The 8,284-nt window shown below is 56.6% G+C and overlaps 1 pseudogene; it reads left to right on the top strand.

The window, feature by feature from the left end:
- The first annotated feature begins 3,014 nt into the window (after nt 1–3,014).
- Nucleotides 3,015–6,033, top strand: LOC124542433 (annotated as a pseudogene).
- Nucleotides 6,034–8,284: the final 2,251 nt, after the last annotated feature.

The raw sequence follows: 8,284 nt of genomic DNA on the forward strand, positions 1-8,284 counted from the left end.
AGCACATAGCATAATGAAGCTACCGTTTGCCGCCATCGGGACACGGCCTGCTTATACGTCACATGATGAAGCTATCGTTTGCCGCCATCGGGACACGGCCTGCTATTCGATTTTACTCTTCATTTCATAGGATTGTCTCTTTTTTTTAAATAATTTTGGTAAATATTTAATTCAGTAATCACTTGCCCTGATCGATTCAGGCATCAGACTTAAATTGTAAATGGTAAGGAGAGGATATTATAGGATAGGTTAATCTAATCATTGTTGGGGTGCATGTCAGTCGCCTCCTCGTGGCGCACCCTGGGCAACGGGGCCGGCTTGAGCTTGCTCGCCGGCCACGGCTAAGACTGACGCGGAGGGCATGCCACGGGTCGCTCCCGGTCTTTCTCTGTTTTCAGAGTGGACTGTGTGCGCGGCCCCGTGGCAAGGAAGGAGTGTAGATATAGTTTGTAAATATATGTTAATTAGTTTTATAATTATTAGGTAGGTCATAAATATTTTATTTTATTTGTATTTTTATGTAGGTTGTAAATTTTTGTAAATTTAATTTTTGTTTTGAGGAAGACAACCTCGATAAAAAATAACCCTGAATCCCAAGTGGCTACGCAGCGCGATGGGATGCATGGCCGGAGGGTAGTTCGGTCCCGACTGCATTTCTTTTTCCTTCTTCCTTTATTCTTTCTTCTTTTACTCTTTTATTCTTCTTCGCCGGCAGCCCCGGCAAAACGTAAAAAAATGAGTGCATCTAACAGAACTAATTCTCCAGGGGGGTTTCAGTCCCTCTCCGATCCGCCTCACGGATCGGACAGTCCCGTCGAATCTGGAGGGGACAGGGATGCCAGATCGATCTTTTCCAACAACCTTAACGCGATGACAACGGACAATGATTTGCCTATGATGAGGATGCCAGTAGTACGGCTGGAGCGACTGGGTGAGCTGTCGGACACCGACAGCGTATCCAGCAGGATGAGCGTGGCGAGCGCGGTGAGCGCCAACTCAAAGCGCTCACGGAAACGCGCGAGGGAGGGTCCAGACTCAGGATCGGACTCTCCTGCCAGCGACACAGGGAGGGTGCGAAAAGGAAGACCGACCACTACCGGCAAATATGCCGGTATCGGTCTTTCCAGGCGTGAGGCTGCGGCTGCGACGAAGGCTGCAGCTGCCGCCAAAAAACTGGAGGAGGACGAGCGGCAGATCGCGGCTCTGACTAAAAGGGTGGTGGAAGGGAGAGCCACTCCTCGGTCAGAGTCGTCAGATTCTGCGGCCTTAGGGGTCGAGGCAGACGAGTTACCTGCCTCCGACCTCAACCAAAAAATGACCAACGCGGTTGCAGCCATCAGACGGGTGGGCAAGGTCTCCAAGGGCCTTAGCGGCTGCAGCCAGAAGGCAATAAAAGAGGCTACGGCCTCGATCCTGGAGTGCGCCCAGGTGCTGCTCACCCGCACTGACACGGAGGAGACGGCGCTGCTGCGGGCCCAGAACACCAGGCTCGCAGCACAGGTGGAGGCGCTCAGAAAAGAGCACTTCGAGCTCAAGGCCGAGATGGCCAACTTCCGTCGGGAACACCTCAGGCGGGAGGTGGGCCTTCTGAGCGCCACACCTGACGCCACGCTGCAACCGCAGCAACAGCAGCAGCCGCCGCAGGAGACGGAGCTGGTTCGCCTGATCCGTCAGGAGATGGCGAGCTTTAATGCTCGTTTCTCGGTGCTCGAGGGGAGGATTTTACGTCCCCCCCTAGCTGCAGACCAGCGCAGCGCACCGGCGCCGACATATGCGGCCAAAGCCGCAGCGCCCCGTGCCACCCAACCGGCACAAGCGGCTGCTGCCAAAAAAGGGAAGGGGAAGGCGGCCAAAAAGGCAATTGCGGCCCAAGCCGCAGCGCCCCGTATCACCCAACCCGATGGACGAGACAGACCGGCGTCGCGCAACCCCCCGTCAACACCCGACGCGGAGTGGAAGGTTGCGGGCGACGCCAAGAAGAAGAAGAAGGAGGCGCGCCAGCGGGCTAAAAAAGAGGCCCAGAAGAAGAAGGAGGAGAGAGTCGCGGCGGCCAAGCGCCGGCCTGCGAGGCTCAGGACTCCCCGCTCCACTGCAGTGGCTCTCACCCTGCAGCCAGGAGCGAAGGAGCGGGGCCTCTCCTATGCTGGCATCTTGGCCAAAGCCAAAGCCGAGATCTCGCTGAGCGATCTCGGCATAACGGGCCTCCGGTGCAAAACGACTGCGACCGGAGGCCGACTCCTGGAGGTCTCGGGGGCCACCAGTGGTCCCAAAGCTGACGCCCTAGCGGAAAAGCTCAGGGCGTCACTGGGGTCGGACGACGTCCGAGTGTCCAGGCCCACCAAATGCGCGGTTTTGCGCATTTCGGGCCTGGATGACTCTGCGACGATAGAGGAGGTCGTCGCCGCCGTCTCCAAGACCGGAGGATGCCCGCCTGATCAGGTCAAGGCGGGCACGATACGTCGGGGGGTCTCCGGACTCGGGACTACCCACGTAAGCTGTCCCTTAGCGGCGGCCAGAAAACTAAGGGACAGCAGACTCCTGGTGGGGTGGGTCTCGGCGCAGGTCACACTCCTACCGCCGAGGCCTTTCCGGTGCTACCGGTGTCTGGAGGGTGGACACGCGGGGGCACGGTGCACCGCTGAGGTTGACCGCAGCCAACTCTGTTACCGCTGCGGTCAGCCCGGTCACAAGGCTGGCACCTGCTCTGCCAAGACGCCGCACTGCGTTATATGTGCGGCGTCTGGAAAGCCAGCCGACCATAAGATCGGGTCGAAGGCCTGCACGAGACCCACTGCCAAAACATCGGCGAAGAAACAACCGGCTCATCCGCCGAAGACCGCCAAGAAGAAGGCAGCCAGCTCCTCGCAGCCGGTTCGACCACCGGCTGCGGCACAAGAACAGCCGAGGACTGGGGAGGAGGCGACGGCCATGGACACGCAGTAATGGCTCTACGTCGTCTCCTCCAAGCCAATATCAACCACTGCGCCAGGGCTCAGGATCTCTTGCTCCAGAGCATGGCGCAGTGGTCGATCGATTTGACCGCCGTCGCCGAGCCGTACTTCGTGCCGCCCAGGGATGACTGGGTGTGCGACGATAACCGCTCGGTGGCGTTGATCCGGAGGTCCGCCGCCGACACGCTTCCCTTCGAGACTGTTACTCGAGGGCGGGGCTATGTCGCGGCAGTCTGGGGTGACATCATGGTCGTGGGGGTATATTTCGCCCCCAGCCTCTCTCTCGCCGATCTCGAGAGTGTCACCCTGGAGTTGGCCACGGTTGTCCGTCGTGGCTGTCCTCGCCCCGTGATCGTCCTGGGGGACTTCAACGCCAAGTCTACGGCTTGGGGTTCCCCGTCTACGGACGCGCGGGGTGAGCTAGTGGAGGAGTGGGCGGTCGAGCTGGGCCTGCTTCTCCTGAATCGGGGTTCGGTGCAGACGTGCGTGCGGCAGCGGGGTGGGTCTATAGTGGACCTCACGTTCGCTAGCCCCGCTCTCGCGCGCAACGTCCTCGACTGGCACGTCGTCGAGGACGTCGAGACGCTATCCGACCATAGGTACATTCGGTTTAGCGTCTCTGCCCGAACCTCGATTCGGCCGATCCAAGCGGCAGGTCGGCACGGAGACGGTCCGCGATGGGCGCTGAAGCGGCTGGACAAGGAGGCTCTCCTGGAGGCCTCGATCGTCAAGGCCTGGCTGGATTCTCCGGACAGGCCTGCCGACATCGACGACGAGGCGGAGTGGTTCCGGGAGAGCATGTCGCACATCTGCGACGCTGGCATGCCCCGAGTCCGGCCGTTGTCAGCTAGGCGCCAAGTGTACTGGTGGGCGCAGTCGATTGCGCAGTTGCGCAACGCATGTACACAGATGCGACGCCAGTACGCGAGGTGCCGACGACGGAGGAGAGGCCGCCGCCCCTTTACAGCGGCGGCCGAAGAAGCCCAGGATGAGGAAGAGGCGGAACTGTACGCTAGCTACAGGGAGGCGAAGAGCGCACTCCAGTTGGCCATCGTACGAGCCAAGGCCCAAGCGAACGACGAGCTGGTGGAGACTCTGGACCTAGATCCGTGGGGACGCCCTTACCTGATGGTGAGGGGCAAATTGCGCCAGTCGGCTCCCCCGCTGTCCCGGAGTCTCCAGCCGCAGCTGCTGGAGGAGGTGGTGGGTGCTCTGTTTCCATCTAGACCGGAGCACGCACCACCGGCTATGGTTCCGCCTCAAAGTGACGCGGAAGAGGGTGAAGGCGACGTGCCCGCAGTCACCCGGGAAGAGCTCAGAGGGGCGGTGGACCGCATCAGGAACACCGCCCCTGGACCCGACGGCATTCCAGGCCGTGCGTGGGTCCTCGCCCTGAGAGAACTCGGGCCACGACTCTCAGGGCTGCTGAGCGCATGCCTGGAGCGAGGCCAGTTTTCAAGCCGGTGGAAGACCGGGAAGCTGGTCTTGCTGAAGAAGGAGGGACGACCCGCTGACTCGCCATCTGCGTACCGACCGATCGTGTTGCTGGACGAGGTGTGTAAGATCTTCGAGCGTGTCATCGCCAGTCGCCTCGTTCAGCACATGACCAGGGTGGGGCCGGATTTGGCGGAGAACCAATTCGGCTTCCGCCAGGGGCGTTCGACGGTCGACGCGATCATGCGCGTGAAGGCCCTCGCGGAGGAGGCAGTCGCCCGGGGTGAGGTGGTCTTGGCGGTGTCGCTCGACATCGCCAACGCTTTCAACACCTTGCCTTGGAGTACCATCAGGGAAGCACTCCGATACCACGGAGTGCCGCGCTACCTCCAACGCGTGGTCGCGGCCTACTTGTCGAACCGAGCGGTCGTGTACCCGGGTCGCGAGAGGTGGGGTCGTCGGGAGACGTCGTGCGGCGTTCCACAGGGTTCCGTTTTGGGTCCACTCCTGTGGAACGTGGGGTACGACTGGGCCCTGCGCGGTGCGTTCATCCACGGCGTCGGCGTCATTTGTTACGCCGACGACACGCTGGTTACAGCACGTGGAAAGACGTACCGGCAGGCGGCCATACGCGCGACTGCTGGTGTCGCGCATGCCGTGGGAAGGATCCGGCGGCTGGGCTTGGAGGTGGCACTGCACAAGTCGGAGCCCTGTGTTTTCACGGGCCGAGGATGAAGCCGCCTCCCGGGTCCAGCATCATGGTAGGAGGGGTGTCCATCGCTGTCGAGTCGACGATGAAATACCTAGGACTCGTCCTCGACAGTAGGTGGAACTTCGAGCCGCACTTTACACGGCTCGCCCCCCGGTTGTTGGGCGCCGCTTCAGCGCTCTCGCGCTTGCTGCCCAATCTGGGGGGACCCAACTCCTCATGCAGGAGGCTCTACATAGGGGTCGTACGGTCGATGGCGTTATACGCCGCACCAGTGTGGGCGGATGCCCTGACGGCCCGCAACATCGCCGCGCTGAGAAGGCCGCAGCGCGCGATGGCCGTCAGGATGATAAGGGGATACCGTACGATCTCCTTCGAGGCAGCGAGCCTCCTAGCCGGATCGCCGCCCTGGGACCTCGAGGCTAAGCTCCTCGCGTCGCTCTATTGGTGGCGCGCGGAGGCGGTCGAGCGGGGTGAGCGCCTGGTGCCTCGACAGATCGAGGCACGCAGGGCAGAGCTCCGCCAGGTCTCAGTGGCGGAGTGGGAGACGCGCTTGGCGCGACCCACGGCAGGGCAAGCCGTCGCTATTGCGGCGGTGAGTGGCTCACCAGGAGCCACGGCGCCCTCAGCTTCCGGCTGACGCAGGTGCTTACTGGACACGGATGCTTCGGTAGGTACCTGTGTCGCATAGGCCGGGAGCCGACGTCCCAGTGCCACCATTGTGGCGATGGTCGCGACGATACGGCGTTGCACACGTTGGCGGAGTGCCCAGCATGGGCTGAGCAGCGCCGTGACCTCGTCGCGGCCGTAGGTGTCGCTGCGGGAAACCTCTCGCTTCCGGCCGTCGTCTCTGCGATGGTGCGGAGCGAGGCAGGGTGGAGCGCCGTCGCCACCTTCTGCGAGGAAGTGATGCTCGCAAAGGAGGCGGCGGAAAGGGAGAGAGAGGCTGCCTCCTCTCTCCCCTCCCGCAGCAGACGAACTGGGCGTCGCAGGGTGGTCGCCGACTTACGACCACCCTAGGGCGTGGCCTGCGGACGGCAGACTCGGGGCGTCTCGCCGTCCGACCAGCAACAGGCCTCGAGGCGGCGGCGTCGTGTTCCGCACGCGCGCCTCGTAGTGGAGTCCTGCGGCCGGGTGGACAGCCGCAGTGATTGACGGGGCACGCCTGACTCTTTACATCAGGCGTGCCAACGCCCGTCGGAGGGGTGCGACGAATGCTTCGGCGATACCCGCCCCTCCGACTCATGGGCACGTGGAGGACACGGGTTGGGTTTTAGTCAGTAGGAGTCTGACAGTACCCTTCGCTCTTCCCCCAGAGCGGAGGGTCTCCATGATGGATTTCCCAACCATAAAAAAAAAAAAAAAAAAAAAAAAAAAAAAAAAAAAAAAAAAAAAAAAATCTAATCATTGTTAGTCTCGCCACTACTGTCATTACTCCCGCTTATTGAAGGAGAAACTTGGAAAATTACCCACGGCTTTAGTTGATCAGCAGGATATATATTTTTGTACTTATGACCGGTATGCCGGTATGACCTTCGATACTAGAAATTTCGTATCTATCATTATCTAAAACAGTTATTACTCTAAAGGGCCCTTTAAACTTTAGTGCCAATTTCTTACTTTTTCCTTTTATCGGATTGTAGTTAGGGATCATAACTAAGTCACCAAATTTAAAGTGTTTTTGTAGGCCCTAGTTCTATCAAATGTAATTTTCATTTTCTTTTGATTTTCTATTATATTCTCCGCCACCTTTTCTATAACTTTTTTCCTATTATCTCTATCTATTATAGCGCTCAACTTGTCCGTTTGCCTGCGGAGTCGCTACAGCGTTAAGGACATGTTTCATACCTCTAGATGTCACAAAATCTTTAAATTCCCGTGAAGTAAAGCTTGTGCCTTGATCAGATGTAAGTACATTCGGACAACCAAAATTAGCGAAGATTTCCTCAAGAATCTTTATTGATGTCTTAGATTTTGTGTTCCTTACAGCCCTAATGAATATATGTTTGCTAAACCCGTCTACTGCATCTACAGGGTGGGCCAGAAAGGCGTACGAATTTCAAAATCGCATTACTCTTGACCGGAACGCGGGAGCGGGGTGTGGGTAGCGGGGATAGGTAGCTTGCTTCTCGGAAATCAGTCGCCATGGAGCGTTTCACCGGTGAGCAGCATGCGTTTTGTGTAAAAGCGTATTACAAAAATGGCGATTCGTGCACTATTGCGCGGCGTCTATTTCTCTCTAACTTTAGATTACATGATTTAAACCAATGTCCAAGTGAAAGTTTGATCAGATCGTGGGTTAGAAAGTTTGAGTCTTCGGGTTCAACGTAAAATGTATGTATTTCCGCGTTTACTTTTTATAAATGGGCCTAGATGGTCTATGTGTATAGTATGATAGATACAAGGAGTCTTGGGTATTGGATTTAATAACCCGGTCTTTTTACCTGTCACCTCTTTATTATAAGCGCAGCTAATACATGCCGACACATACTTTTTAATAAGCCTATCTTCTCCAGAGTTTTATCGAAACCAAAATGCCCTGCCTCGTCATGGTTTAACTGACAAATACGCCAACAAGCCCCATTTGGTACTACCCACTTTAAGCCACGCCCAACTTTTCGATATATTCTACCGTTACGCAAAGCATAATTGTTTCGGATATCTTTAAAATCACACTCTTCAGTGTCAAGAATATACTTTATATGTTTCAAGTGGGGATCGGTCATTTGTACAGTTTGTAGCCAATCCTCAGTAGATATTTGTGAAACCTCTAACTCTTCGGAGTCATCTGCTGGGGTTACTGGGTTTCGACTCAACGCATCTACGTGCTGCATGTTATGGCCGGGTTTGTATTCTATAACGAAATCATACTCTTGTAACATTAGCCACCATCTAGCAACTTTAGGCAACAAATCCTGTTCGAGCGCCTGATAAGTTTAAAGAGCAACACGAAGCGCTCACTTATGAGTTAAATTTAAGTTATATTTTTATGTACACCGTTCCGACGGTGATTAGCGATCATACCGGCATTCAGTTAACACGATTTTTAAGTTATCCAAATTCGCCTGTTTTATTTCGTCAAGCCAGTTATACATGGCATGGTTATACAATACCCCTATACATGGTCCTTCGAGCCGGATTATACCTTCTTCGAGAATCAAAGAAGATAATAATAAGGAATCAGAAAAAT

The sequence above is a fragment of the Vanessa cardui genome, chromosome W (assembly GCF_905220365.1).
Source record: "Vanessa cardui chromosome W, ilVanCard2.1, whole genome shotgun sequence".
Lineage (NCBI taxonomy): Eukaryota > Metazoa > Arthropoda > Insecta > Lepidoptera > Nymphalidae > Vanessa > Vanessa cardui.